Source organism: Amblyraja radiata, chromosome 37 (genome assembly GCF_010909765.2).
Source record: "Amblyraja radiata isolate CabotCenter1 chromosome 37, sAmbRad1.1.pri, whole genome shotgun sequence".
Taxonomy (NCBI): Eukaryota; Metazoa; Chordata; class Chondrichthyes; order Rajiformes; family Rajidae; genus Amblyraja; species Amblyraja radiata.
This window is the reverse complement of record NC_045992.1, coordinates 1,876,551-1,892,194: the sequence shown is the minus strand read 5'-3', so window position 1 is coordinate 1,892,194 and position 15,644 is coordinate 1,876,551. Positions and strand designations below refer to the sequence as shown.

The 15,644-nt window shown below is 45.1% G+C and overlaps 1 protein-coding gene across 8 annotated transcripts in view; it reads left to right on the top strand.

The window, feature by feature from the left end:
* Nucleotides 1-15,644, top strand: part of camk2g (calcium/calmodulin dependent protein kinase II gamma) — a 240,638-nt gene that overhangs the window by 96,305 nt on the left and 128,689 nt on the right. The window lies entirely within an intron of this gene.

Below are 15,644 nucleotides of genomic sequence, written 5' to 3'. Positions count from 1 at the left end.
GAGAGCTGCATTGTTGCCTATTGGAATGTCTCTGGTTAAAGAAGAGTAAGGCGGTTCCTTGTCTCTTGGCAAGCACTCAGTCTTCAATCAATGTTCATGAAAGTAGATTCATTGGTTGCTTCATTCCTTCCTCTGAGACTTGGCACAGAGAGTCATGGAGAACATGGAGCCATAAAGCGTGGAAACAGGCCCTTCGGCCCAACTAGTCTACACCGACCAACATGTCCCATGACCTGACTGTATTTGGGCCGTATCCCTCTGTCCTATCCATGGACCTGTCCAAATGTTTTCTTAAACATTGCGATAGTACTGCCTCAACTACCTCCTCTGGCAGTTCGTTCCACGTACCTACCACCCTTTATGTAAAAGGTTTGCCCCTCAAGTTCCTATTAAATCTATTCCCCCTCACCTTCACCCCTCCCACCTGGAAGTTGGCTGTGGCAGGTACCTCTTTGGAGTGAGGGAGGAAACAGGAGCACCCGGAGAAACCAACGCGGTCACAGGAAGAACGTGCAAACTCCGTACAGAGAGCACCCGTAGTCAGGATCGAACCCGGGTCTCTGGCGCTGAGAGGCAGCAACTGTACCACTGCGCCACCGTGACGCACAAACCAGCTTCCTCAGGGAGGTCTTTGTGTTGTCCTGAATACCTGTAAGGGTGCTCGGATTGGTGTTATAGCCCAGTACATGATTCCTTTGACTGTCTTTTGAAGATTAATTTTGATGTGTTCACATTGACTGCCTGCTCAGGATATGGCGTAGAATAGATAATGGATTCTCTAACTAAATGAATGTTTGCTCAATTTAGACCATCCAAGAGACATTTTAGATATTGCCTGTTTGTGAAGACTTTTCAGACAGACCTTCGAACTGTAATGTTTGTTACTGTGAAACAAACCAAGTGAAGGTAGACACTGAGGAAGGGTCTCGACCCGAAACGTCACCCATTCCTTCTCTCCAGAGATGCTGCCTGTCCCGCTGAGTTACTCCAGCATTTTGTGCCTACCTTCGATTTAAACCAGCATCTGCAGTTCCTTCCTGCACAAAGTGAAGGGTCTGTTTCTGTTGTACCCTGGCGATTTCAAAGAGTGTTTTCCAGGGAAGGGGTTAACTGAATATAGCTAATATATCTGCCAGAGCTCTAGTATTCCGGTGAATGCATCCCTCAGGATGGCCGGCATCACAGGCTTGGGGTTTTGAAGAAAGTACATCCTGAAAATGGAGAGAGAGCAAGCCTACCATTTGCACTCGGCCCCCACTTTACTGAAGGGCAGAATGGCCTACTCCTGCACCTATTGTCTATTGTCTAAAATACGTGATCATCATTTACATGCAGACTCAAAGAACTGCAGATGTTGGTTTACATTAAAAAGACTCAAAGTGCTGGAGTAAATTCCACATATGTTGCAAAACATACTTGGCTCATAAATTACTATTATGATTATGATTAACTCAGGTCAGGAAAACGTGAAGAGGTGAAGATTCGGATCAGAATCCTTCTTCGGACACTCGCTGGGGGTGTGAAGAAGGGTCTAGACCCGAAATGTTGCCTGTCCATGTTATTCCCTTATCATGTATCTATACACTGTAAATGACTCGATTGTAATCATGTATTGTCTTTCTGCCGACTGGTTAGCACGCAACAAAAGCTTTTCACTGTACCTCATTACACGTGACAATAAACTTAACGGAACTATTGTTCATTCTTCATTGCAAGGGCATTTCAGTTAAGAATCAGCCACATTGCCGAGACTGGAACCAAAGATTGGTCGGACAGGGACAGGGACAGGGACAGGGACAGGCCAATATCCTTTGCTGAAATGCATCAGATTTTAAAACACTTGTGCCAAACACAGCTAATTCAACTGACTGAATCTAACTATCATTAGCTCGTCCGGTGGGATTTGATTTCAAGATTAATTGTCCAGACCAGTAATTTAACCAGAATACCACTGTCAAGAGTTAAGTGTTTAATTGTCATTTGTATTAACTATTAAATTCTTTCTTGTAGAAGCATAAAAGGCCTGAAAACACAATGAATGCAGAAAATATAAAATAAACAAAAATACAAAGATGAATAACCCCAATAGTGGTGGTATAAAGCCAAAAGATCTTTGTGTAACCAAAGATAATCTATAGTTGAGGTTTGTGTTGCGTTGTGTTCAAGAGCCTGATGGTTGTTGGGAAGAAGCTGTTCTTGAACCTGGGTGTCATGGTTTTCAGGCTCCTGTACCTTCTTACTGATGGCAGGAGTGAGATGAGAGCGTGGCCAGGGTGGTGTGGATCTCCGATGATGCTGGCTGCCTTTTCCCACAGATCACTTCGATGGTGGGGATCTACGTCCCATTTCTATCTCGCCCACTTTTATCTATCTACACAATAGCTTGCCCCCTTGAGCAGAAGGAAAGTGCTAGAGGAATTGAGTGGGTTAAGCAGCATCTGTGGAGGGAATGGGCAAATAATTTCTCTTCCCAGACGCTGCCTGACCTGCCGAGTTTTTCCATCGCTTTGTGCTTTGCTCAAGATTCCAGCATCAGCAGTTTCTTGAGTCTTCAATTTCTGCCTGGTATGCTCAGCCAATCTCTCGTTAAACGTAGAAATTTGTCCTGGTCTTTTCCTGCCTCCAGTCCTTCTCTCCCACCCCTTCCCCCACAGAATCAGGCCCTTCAATCAGCACGTTCAGGCTGACCAAGATGCCCCATCCAAGCTGGTTGTGTATTATCTCCTGTACGGCCCATGTCTCTCTAAACCGTTCCTATCCATGCATCTGCCTCAATGTATTTTAAAGATTGTTATTGTACCTGCCTCAACTACCTCTTCCTGCAGCTCGTTCTATACACCCACCACCCTCTGTGGGGAAAACATCTCCAGTTCACCTCGTACAACAAAGCTGGAAGCCAGGAAGGAGTCTTTGAACAACTGATGATATAGGATCCAGGATGGTGTTGGCTTCCTGGCTTCATCTCGTGTCCTGTTCAGCAACTTTATCTGGGCCAGAATCGATGATAACTGATGCTAAGTCATCCACTGTTCCTTCAGTGGCTCTTGAGAAATCTTAATTGCTTCACTCAGGATGCTTTCAATAATTCACATGGTATGTCTAGAAGCTGTCACTGAAAATTAGTCCGTAGATGAATACATTCATCAGAGGTTTGTTCTTAAACTCAGCATTCCTATTTGTTTTATGTGGTTCACATCTCCACTAAACAAATGGGCAGAAGAATGTTACAAGGACATGACTCAAGAATAGTTGTCCTACAATGCGGGGAACGGTATACCACTCGGTATCTTTCTCTTTATTTTCTTTCTTTTAAAATCTTTTTATTAATTTTTCAGATAAAATCAAATCAAAATTTCAGATAAATAAAAATAATGATAAACATAACAGTGATATTGATACTTAGGGATCAGGATTACGTTAACAACAATTGTAACCTAAATATTAATCCATCTTTCTCTTTATTTTACCTATTGTATGTGAGTTTGGCTTGATTGTATTCATGTAGAATATTATCCAATCTCTTTGGATTGCCGTGCTTTTCCCTGTACCTCAGTAGGCGTGACAATCATAAACTTAAATGTAATATATCTTCCCGTCATATTTACGGGTTTCAGCATGTGTACTTTACGGGCTGGATAAAGATTTGATAAAGGTCACGAGGTTTTCTGGAGTGTTGCCGTAAAACCCAAAGAGCTAGCATGGACAGAACAGGCCAAATGGCCCACTCTCTGTCGTGTAAGATTCTGTGGTGCTTAAGTGCTCTTTCGTATTGGAAGAGTCTGGACATAAGATGCAAAAAGGTCAATGGTTCAGGCAGCATCTGTGGAGGGATAGACAGATGGCATTTCAAGTCAGGACCCCCCTTCAGATTGTTCAAGAAGGAACTGCAGATGCTGGAAAATCGAAGGTACACAAAAATGCTGGAGAAACTCAGCGGCTGCAGCAGCATCTATGGAGCGAAGGAAATAGGTGATGTTTCGGGCCGAAACCCTTCTTCAGATTGATCTGAATACAGGAGGGGAGGATCTAAAGGGGGGGGGGGGGGAGGGGAGATTGGACTGACAGAATGACTCTCAGTAGAGCTGAGCCTCTTTTTCTATGATGTATTCTGCAAGAAATCATATCTTGGCTATAATATCCCACCATTCTCCAAAGTCTTGTTGCTCTCTGCATTTGTTTGTAGAATTCAAGTGGGGTGACAAGATCTCCCCAGCCCACTTTGCGTGACTCAAGGTGATGCCTCAGGCAGCGAGGGTGATAATGGATGGGCAATGGGAAGCGGTCAGACATTGAGTGTTTTATTTTTTTTTCCTCCTTTTTTTCTCCTTTTTTTCCCCTTTTAAAATTTTTTTTTTTTTAAATTAGAAGTACAATAAGTTACAGTAATACACACCACATATATCTTATTACATTTGTTGTACCCCTTCATTTTTTAAGCTTTAAGAAAGATAGAAATAAAAGAAGTAAGGAAAGTGAGAAAGAGTCGTGATAGTGCAGGAAAGTGTTGGGAAAAGAAAGCCCATTAGAAAGAGAATTAGAGAAGAAAGTTAAGAAATAGACCCTAGAAAAGAAAGAAAAAAAGAGAAACAATCGCTCTATTATAAAAAACTCCGCAAAAAGGGATATACCAACCATATTTTTCACCCCCCGTTACCAGATCCTGGTACCATTTATTTTTTAAATTACTGTTGCACCTTATGCTTGTAGTTGAGTGGTTTCTTTTGGGAGTGGGAGAATGGCGTGGTGTTCTCATCTGTCTGTTCCATTGATGCTTCTGGGTCTCCACAATGCATTAAGGTGATTAGAGTTCAGACCATTCTATGTATTATACAGGAAGCGATTCTGTAAGCTTTCAGACTGTCTGTCGGTAATCTGTAGGAGCAGCCTGCGTGTGTAATCCTTATCTTGATGAACAGACAGGGTCAGCTCGATCAATACTAATAAGGCTTCACAAGCTGGTATCATTTACCCGTGGCCCAATCCTAGCTGGCGTACTGTCTGATGCTGATTACAAATATAATTGCTTGGAAATAAATTCCAAACATTAGTGCATGGGTACGTATTCTTGTGAACGCCGTCTATTTACTGTCCAGGGTACTGTCATTGGCGGGAAGGTCACCCTTTCTTGCCCGCCCCTGACTTATCTCAAGGAGTTCCGTGGTGAGACACTTCCTTGAACTGCTGTGATGTGTGATTTGGAACAGTTTGAGCGGACCATTGGTGCGAAGGTTGTCCTAACGGCACTTGGACACTCACACGCACATTCTAGGATGAACAAGGATGGGAGATTTACTTCCCTGAAGAATGTCGGTGAACCAGATGGCATTTTACGATAATCCGTACATTTCGAGACTGCCATTATTATTATAGCTTTGTACTCCAGGTTTATTTAATTAACTGAATTAAAATTCCCCATCTGCTGATGAGAGATTTGAACCTGTGACTCTGGATCAATAAGCATTTACTTACAATGTTACCACATCCTCCTTTGTCTAAGTTAACAGGGCCAGGATCTGACGATGTCTCTGTGAACACAGAGCACAAGACATCCCGGCTAAATGTAATAATATGGAATGTAAGATTAATTTGGTTTAGTTTGGAGATACAGTGTGGAAACAGGCCCTTTGGCCCACCGAATCCGCGCCGACCAGCGATCCTCGTACACCAGTACACACTGGGGACAATTTACAATTTTTACCGAAGCCAATAAACCTACAAACCTTGACGTCTTTGGAGTGTGGGAGGAAACCGGAGCACCCGGAGAAAACCCACACGGTCGCAGGGAGAATATACAAACTCTGTACAGACAGCACCTGTAGTCAGGATTGAACCTGGTGCTGTAAGGCAGCAACTCCACCTTGCGTGGCAAAATCTAAAATGTTGAGAGTAACCGATCAGGGTCCATTTGCCCCTCATGGAATGTAGAGAAAAATGGAAACTTATAGAGTGCCACAATCTCCATTAGGAGAGCATGAACATAGAAGCAGGTGCCATCATACAACTTGGGAACTGGAGTAGGTCACTTGGCTATGTAAGGATCATGGCGAATCTGATTACAACCTTAATCACCTGCCTACCCAAGCAAACTTTTCACCTCCTTGCCTACCAAGAACTGCCTACGTCGGTCTTAATAATATTCAAAAAACTCTGCTTCCACTACCCCCTGAAAAACAAAGTTCCGAAGTCTCTCCACTCTCAGCTCCTTGGTCTTGAATGGCCAGGCAACCTCTGATTTTGAAACAGTGACTCCTGCAAGAGAAGATATCTCTCCCCACATACACCCTGAGCAGACCCCGTTGGATTTTATGTATGAATGAAGTTCCCTCTCAACCTGTGTAAGATGAAACTGCTGGTTTACACCAAAAGTGATGTTTCGGGTCAAGACCCTTCATCGGACACAGTCTAAAGAAGGGTCTCGACCCAAAAAATCACCTATTCCTTCTCTCCAGGATGCTGCCTGACCCGCTGAGTTATTCCAGCAATTTGTGTCTTTCTTCCCTCTCAACTTTCTAAACTCCAAGTAGTAGTCAGGAAACCCATCTCTCATCACATCCAATGCAATAACATATTTACCTTAAATGAGGAGACTGGTACTCTGCACTCTATTCCCGATGTGGTCTCACCAGTCTCCCAAAATGTCCTCATATTTCACTTGGGCAGCTCGATGTTCTATGAATACTGTGTGGAGAGACACATTAAGGTGAATCAATAGACAATAGACAATAGGTGCAGGAGGAGGCCATTTGGCCCATCGAGCCAGCACCGCCATTCAATGTGATCATGGCTGATCATCCCCAATCAGTACCCCATTCTTGCCTTCTCCCCATATCCCCTGACTCCGCTATTTTTAAGAGCCATACCTAGCTCTCTCTTGAAAGCATCCAGAGAACCTGCCTCCACCGCCCTCTGAGGCAGAGAATTCCACAGAATAAAGAAATCCGCCTTTCTTTATTGGAAACAGTGAGATTTATTTATGGCCAGGGAGGAAATGAGACTTCATTTCAAAGAGTTGACCCAAGTGGCCCGAAGGGACTGTATCCATGTTCAATGGCTCCATTGATTGAATTGATTGAAAGATATATCATGGCAACAACATGCTGACTCATCAAGTCAAGTCCATCAATCACCCGTTCACACTAGTTCTGTTATCGCACTTCCTCATCCACTCCCTGCACACTGGGGACAATTTACAGAAGCCAATTAACTCGCACGTCTTTGTGATGTGGGAGGAAATCCATGCGAGAATTACAAACTCCACACGGACCCACGCAGTCACAAGGAGACTGTACCAACTCCGTACAGACAGCACCCATAGTCAGGATCGAACCCAGGTCTTTGGCGCTGTGAGGCAGTGGCTCTGCCCTCTGCGACATCCCCGAATTCCCTGGTTGTGAATTTTAAATATATTTCTCACATATAACATGGTGAGGCACCCGCAAACACACACACAAAGACACAATGGCGTAGTGGCAGGTTTGATGTTCGGGTGCTGTCTGTACGGAGTTTGTACGTTCTTCTTGTGACCGCGTGGGTTTTCTCCGGGTGGTCCGGTTTCCCCCCACACTCCAAAGACGTACATGTTTGTAGGTTAATTGGCTTCTGTAAGAATTGTCCCTAGTGTGTAGGATAGTACTAATGTTCGGGGATCGGACTCAGCGCAGACCTGGTGGGCCGAAGGGCCTGTTTCCACGCTGTATCCTAAACTAATCTAAATGAAACAAAACTATACTAAGTTAAATGATCAAAATTATCATTGCCATTTAAGCTCAGACAGAGACAGCTCTGGAGAGCATCGGGTAGTTCCCATCACCCACATCCCAACGTGTACAACATTACCTGCAGACGCCAGCAATTCCCCCAACTTATTTTGGCTTTAATTCCAATGGAACCGAGGCCACACAGCAAACTCGTATATCGTTGCCATGGCTGCCAGGGTAATATTATGAAGAGAAATACATAAACCAGGCTTTGGTTCCCTGGAATGTTTAAGGCATTTGATTATTTTATTTTTAGGAACTTTCTAGTTCAGATAGAAACTGTCTCCGTTGATGGAGTTGGTCTCGGATAAGCGGTTCAAATCTGAGCCAGGCTGACCCATGGCGAGGCTTGAACCTGCAACCTTGGGCTTCAGGTGCCATGAAGGCGCCTGAAGCCAAAGGTTACAGGTTCAAGCCCAGTCAGAGAGGCATCGACACAAACATCTCAAGCCATGTTTCAGTGGTGAAGAGAGGGAGGAAGAGGAGTGCCTTGGTTAACCCTGGGGCTCAGGCAATGCTCCTCCGAATATAAAATATATCCCACGGTGACTCTCTGAAGAAGAGCAGGAGAATCCTACCCATAGCCCAGCCACCAATCATCCCTTGATCAACATTTATTCACCTGATAATGTGAACACTATGAAGTTTGAGAGAATTTGCAATGTATGAATTAGCTGCAGGACTTTCAACATGACACCATAGTTGTATTTGGAAGAGTAATTCACTGGCTTGGGTTATCCTAAAGGGATGCAAACATATTATAGGGATACTGTCTTGATTCCTCCAACTGTTCTGCTATAAAGTTATATAGTTTTGTTCCAAAGAAACCTTGGGTTTTTGAAAATCACGTTAGAAAGGCAGATCGTAAGTAATAGGAGTAGAATTAGGCCATTCGGCCCATCAAGTCTACTCCGCCATTCAATCATCGCTGATCTATCTCTCCCTCCGAACCCTATTCTCCTGCCTTCTCCCTATAACCTGACACCCGTACTAATCACGAATCTATCTATCACTGCCATTAAAAGATCCACCGATGTGTCAATTGGGAAGAGAGGGTTATGGGCCTGTCCCACTTAGGAGACTCTTTAGGCGACTGCCAGGGACTAGTTTTAATGGAATTCACCTACAACAGCAGCTACGTCAACCAACGACAGCAAAAATTGGCGCCACTGTCGCCGAAACATTTTCAACATGTTGAAGATTTTGCGGCAATCACCTGTAGTCACCTAGAAAATCGCCTAAGTGGGACAGGCCCATTAGGGGCTAGATAATTTCAGACTCGTGATAACAAAGTTATTTTTCCCCACGGGACTTACAAAAACAAAGACCTTTTCAATAACGATCATTCTTTTTGTTACTGCTTGCGAAAAGTACTAAAGGCTATATGTTACATTTTTAATGGAGCACTATTGCATAAGTGTCGACAGAAGCGATGAGTCCATGGGATACAGGGGACGTTGGCAAATTGAAACCAAACATTGGCTTGGTAATGGGTGGAGGGTTGTTTTGTGATTGGGAACTAGTGGGGTATAACAAAGAACAACGCTTGCTGTTTGTCATGCACATTATGGACTTGGATATTATTGTCGGAGATGTGAGGTCCTGCTTTGTAAATGCCACGTGGCTTCTTAATCTCATGTTGTAAGACCTCATCCTTTCTCCTACCCAGGTCAATGGTACTTCTACCACCTTTGAGTAGCGAATGGCCACAGGGAGAGTCCTACACGACCTGATTCTCTCCCTGTACCTGCAGAATGACCATCGGTACTGCAGCCACTCGCCTCCATAATCTCTCTCTGAGTAACATTGCCCTCGGCTAATGGATTTTCCAATGTTACATAGAAACATAGAAAATAGGTGCAGGAGGAGGCCATTCTGCCCTTCGAGCCAGCACCGCCATTCATTGCGATCATGGCTGATCATCCCCAATCAATAACCCGTGCCTGTCTTCTCCCCATATCCCTTGATTCCACTAGCCCCTAGAGCTCTATCTAACTCTCTCTTAAATCCATCCAGTGACTTGGTCTCCACTGCTCTCTGTGGCAGGGAATTCCACAAATTCACAACTCTCTGGGTGAAAAAGTTTTTTCTCACCTCAGTCTTAAATGACCTCCCCTTTATTCTAAGACTGTGTGGCCCCTGGTTCTGGACTCACCCCACATTGGGAACATTTTTCCTGCATCCAGCTTGTCCAGTCCTTTTATAATTTTATATGTTTCTATAAGATTTCCCCTCATCCTTCTAAACTCCAGTGAAAACAAGCCCAGTCTTTTCAATCTTTCCTCATATGACAGTCCCGCCATCCCAGGGATCAATCTACGCTGCACTGCCTCAATTACAAGGATGTCTTTCCTCAAATTAGGAGACCAAAACTGTACACAATACTCCAGATGTGGTCTTACCAGAGCCCTATACAACTGCAGAAGAACGTCTCTACTCCTATACTGAAATCCTCTTGTTATGAAGGCCAACATTCCATTAGCTTTCTTCACTGCCTGCTGTACCTGCATGCCAACTTTCAGTGACCAGTGTACAAGGACAACAAAGAAGCTATAGATGATTTAGGGGAGGAACAATGAATGAAAACAAACAGTGCCACCCACTGGTTGGGAACTCATTGATGATATGGGTTCTTCCAATGAGTCCACTTAAAGTAGAACAGACTTATTAACAGCGAGCAAGTTGAGATATCAATCCTCTGCTGTGTATTTGTGCCTCTTTTAGCGCAGGAGCTCACTGTCTTTGGGTGAATTAGTATGTCATTGACTCCTGTGATTTTAGTGCCAGCTGTTGGAGACAGCTGCCGTATCCGACCCCTTGGGACATGTGTGCAAAGTGGCAACAGAAATATTTTAGCTTTGGCCTTAATTGTGAAGGGGGTCACAGAATGTTCCCTCTCGACACCAAATGGGCGGCAACGCAATCTAAACATACTGTCAGAGTTTAGCGGAAATAAATAGTGTTTTTCCGACTCTTGCTCCTGGAAATATATTCAGCATGGCCTCACACAGTAATTCCGTGGCAGGAGTTGGCGTCATCCTGTTTTAAAGTTTATCTTATAACCCCTCAGCCGTGACTCCGGGCTTTGCGTTCCTGGTTCTGAGAAAGATGATGGTGAGTTGATGGTCAGCTCCAAGGACTTGAGCTCAAAGGGTCTGACCGATTGTCCCCGGCAGGATTGGGGAAGTGCTGCACACTCAGAGGCACAAAATGTTGGGTGAGGTGATTGTCCATTGATTGTGTAGGAAGGAACTGCAGATGCTGCGTTACACCAAAAATAGACACAGATTGCTGGAGTAACTCAGTGGGACAGGCAGCATCTCTGGAGAGAAGTAATGTTTCGGGTCGAGACCCTTTTTCAGCCCGAAACGTCACGAATTCCTTCTCTCCAGAGATGCTGCCTGTCCCACTGAGTTACTCCAGCAATCTGTGTGTATTGTCCACCGCTTGTCCACTGCTTGTCCACTGAATGTCCACTGCTTGTCCACTGCTTGTCCACCGATTGTCCACCAATTGTCCACCGCTTGTCCACCGAATGTCCACTGATTGTCCACTGAATGTCCACTGAATGTCCACTGAATGTCCACTGATTGTCCACTGATTGTCCACTGAATGTCCACTGATTGTCCACTGAATGTCCACTGATTGTCCACTGAATGTCCACTGAATGTCCACTGATTGTCCACTGAATGTCCACTGCTTGTCCACTGATTGTCCACTGCTTGTCCACTGCTTGTCCACTGAATGTCCACTGCTTGTCCACTGAATGTCCACTGCTTGTCCACTGAATGTCCACTGAATGTCCACTGATTGTCCACTGATTGTCCACTGAATGTCCACTGCTTGTCCACTGATTGTCCACTGAATGTCCACTGATTGTCCACTGCTTGTCCACTGATTGTCCACTGATTGTCCACTGCTTGTCCACTGAATGTCCACTGCTTGTCCACTGCTTGTCCACTGAATGTCCACTGCTTGTCCACTGAATGTCCACTGATTGTCCACTGCTTGTCCACTGCTTGTCCACTGCTTGTCCACTGAATGTCCACCGCTTGTCCACTGAATGTCCACTGCTTGTCCACTGCTTGTCCACTGATTGTCCACTGCTTGTCCACTGCTTGTCCACTGAATGTCCACTGCTTGTCCACTGAATGTCCACTGATTGTCCACTGCTTGTCCACTGCTTGTCCACTGCTTGTCCACTGATTGTCCACTGATTGTCCACTGCTTGTCCACTGCTTGTCCACTGAATGTCCACTGAATGTCCACTGCTTGTCCACTGCTTGTCCACTGCTTGTCCACTGCTTGTCCACTGATTGTCCACTGCTTGTCCACTGCTTGTCCACTGAATGTCCACTGCTTGTCCACTGAATGTCCACTGAATGTCCACTGCTTGTCCACTGAATGTCCACTGAATGTCCACTGCTTGTCCACTGCTTGTCCACTGAATGTCCACTGCTTGTCCACTGAATGTCCACTGAATGTCCACTGAATGTCCACTGATTGTCCACTGCTTGTCCACTGCTTGTCCACTGCTTGTCCACTGATTGTCCACTGAATGTCCACCACGTGTCCACTGATTGTCCACCACTTGTCCACCGATTGTCCACTGAATGTCCACTGAATGTCCACTGAATGTCCACCAGTTGTTCACTGATTGCCCACTGCTTGTCTACTGCTATACTGAGTGTTGCTCTGTCAGAGGCACAGCCTGTTGAGTGAGATGATAAACAGAGATCAGTTCGTCACCCACTTGTATTTTCTAATGACTCACGCTTATATAATACTCTTCCTCCGTTCAGAAATCCGGATGCTTCACCAAGTGATATTTTCCCTGACTTGTGGGAACCACAGTCGCCGTATTCACCTCCCAGTCGCTGCAGACCAGATTCTCGTCTTCCCATTCAATTCCTCCCCAGTCATTCCCTCTTCTCCCTTCTCCCATCAGGCAGAAAATACTAAAGCTGAAACGCATCACCACCAGATTCAAGAACAGCTACTTTCGCCACTGGTATCAGATTCTTAAACCAAACGTTATTTTTAGTTTGTTAGCGCACGTGTGCCGATGTACAATGAAAAGCTTTTGTTTGCGAGGTTGCAAACTTACAAACTTGCTCAGAATTAATTTCCCAAACTTACAATCTACCTCAAAGCGGCCATTGTGCATTTGTTTTTCCACTTTCTCTACAGTTGTAACATTACATTCTACTCTACCGCTGCACCACTGTGCCGCCCAACATTTCAGACCTCTCCACTGGGATGAAATACAGAAGGAAACCCTCAAGAAAATGTCGGTTCAATTTTGAAACATTGCGGAAGTAGAGGATGCTTTCACATTTTAAACATCCATCCACATCGTTCAATCCTTTCACTTTAATCACTTCCAACCTTGAGCCGCTTCTGTGATAAATGTCCCCAGTGTGATTGGGGGTCAGAAGTCAACTTGCAGCTGTCTCCTGAACTGTTGATGTTATTTCCTGAAGAATTGGCCGGGGCCCAGATAGTGTAAATAGCAGCTTCAGTAAAGTCCGTACAGTACACCAGGGGTTGCATGTGAACTATGAGGGAGTCGGTTGTTTTCATGGTCCTTCATGTCACATCTATTGTCACACCAGAAGCAAAATTAATCCCACTGGTGCTCACACAGTGAGTCAGGGAATCGGAGAACCTACTTCAGCAATTCTTACAAGATTCCGGATGTAGCCATGTCAAGAGTCATATTTATGGTCAAATGTACCAAGAATAGAACAATGAGATTCTATCTTGCATCAGCTTAACGGGCCCACAAACTAATTAATAACAATAATAATAGGGCCAAAACCGAAGTCCTCAGTGAAACCAGAGAGGCTGTAAAAGTGTTTAGTTGCTGAGGTTGTGCGGTGTTCACAAGCCTGATGTGTCGGCTGTAACCTATAGTTTCTTCCGTAGATCATATGTTGTTTGATCCATTTAATTCTGATGTTGTGTTCTGCTGTATTCAAGAGAGAGTTAGATTTATCTCTTGGGGCTAACGGAATCAAGGGATATAGGGAAAAAGCAGGAACGGGGTACTGATTCTGAATGATCACCCATGATCACATTGAATGATCACCCACGATCATATTCAAGTTATTTACATTAAATTCGCTTAAAACGGCGCCCCCACTTGCCGGCCGCGCCTGCGCAGTTGGGGGATGTCCGTCAGCCATGTCACAATTGAAAATGGCGCTGGTGATGCGGCAGTGACGCAAGAAATGACGCCGTCTCCCCACGCGTGCGCAGTGGGCCCAGTATCTTCGCGTGCACAGTTGGGGCCTTTGCCGATTTCACATCGCCATTTTCTTTGTTCGCGTGTACTTACCTGGCCTCACAACAGGCTTCACGGGTACATAGAAACATAGAAACATAGACAATAGGTGCAGGAGTAGGTCATTCGGCCCTTCGAGCCTGCACCGCCATTCAATATGATCATGGCTGATCATCCAACTCAGTATCCTGTACCTGCCTTCTCTCCATACCTCCTGATCCCTTTAGCCACAAGGGCCACATCTAACTCCCTCTTAAATATAGCCAATGAACTGGCCTCAACTACCTTCTGTGGCAGAGAATTCCACAGATTCACCACTCTCTGTGTGAAAAATGTTTTCCTAAAAGATTTCCCCCTTATCCTTAAACTGTGGCCCCTAGTTCTGGACTTCCCCAACATCGGTAACAATCTTCCTGCATCTAGCCTGTCCAACCCCTTAAGAATTTTGTAAGTTTCTATAAGATCCCCCGTCAATCTTCTAAATTCTAGCGAGTTCAAGCCGAGTCTATCCAGTCTTTCTTCATAAGTTTATTTCTATTGTACAAACGCCTCTATGGGTCCTCTATTCACTTTATTAACTTTAACTTAATTTCCGCCGTTAACGGCACAACTTTTAGAATGCGGCAGGCGCGCGCTGCGCAGTGCGGGTCAGTCGCCGCGCAAGCGCAGTTTAGTGGAACGGGACCCAAGGGGCCCACCGGCCTCCTAGTAGAATATAGAAATAAAGAGCAGCAGAAGCTGGATTACACTAAACGACACAGAATGCTGGAGTAACTCAGCGAGTCAGGCAGCAACTCTGGAGAACATGGATAGGTGACGTTTTGGTTCACGAACGCGACCCGGTCCTTCACGTCAATGAAGGAAGAGGCAAAAGGCTCGATCCACTGGGCTTTCTCTCTCCCTTAAGATCCTGTCCCAGTTAGGCGACTCTTTAGGCGACTGCCAGGGACTAGTTTTAATGGAATTCACCTACGACACCTACGACAACCTACAACAATCTACGACAGCAAAAATTGTCACCACTGTCGCCGAAAATCTTTGAACACGTTGAAAAATTTGCTGCAGTCGCCTGTAGTTGCCTAAAAATCACCTAAGTGGGACAGGCCCATTACTGTGAGGTCAGTCGAGACTCCTCACACTCCCAACTACCACCTTCTCTGCTTGCAGGAAAACCGCAGACTGAACACACACTGTATTTAATGTGAGAATTACAGCCTTGCGGACTAAAATTAGCTGTGATTGCAGTGTTTACAGAGGGATGGGGTGTGGAGAGCAGAGAGTGCTAAACAAGAGCAGCACTCCAGGGGGACCCCTCAGCATGGTCAACTCACCAGCTGCATTGGTGACGCACCCAATAACTCACATGCATTGTTGCTTACCTCATAGGAGACTGTAGAATATAGAACAACACTGCACAAGGACAGACCCTTCAGCCCACAATGTCTGTGCCCAACATGATGCCAAGACCAACACTCACCTGCATGTACATGACTCATTTGGTAAATGCGTCGGATGGAACTGCAGATGCTGGTTTACACCCAAGGTAAACACAGAATGCTGGAGTAACTCCGTGGGACATGCAACATCTCCGGAGAGAGAAG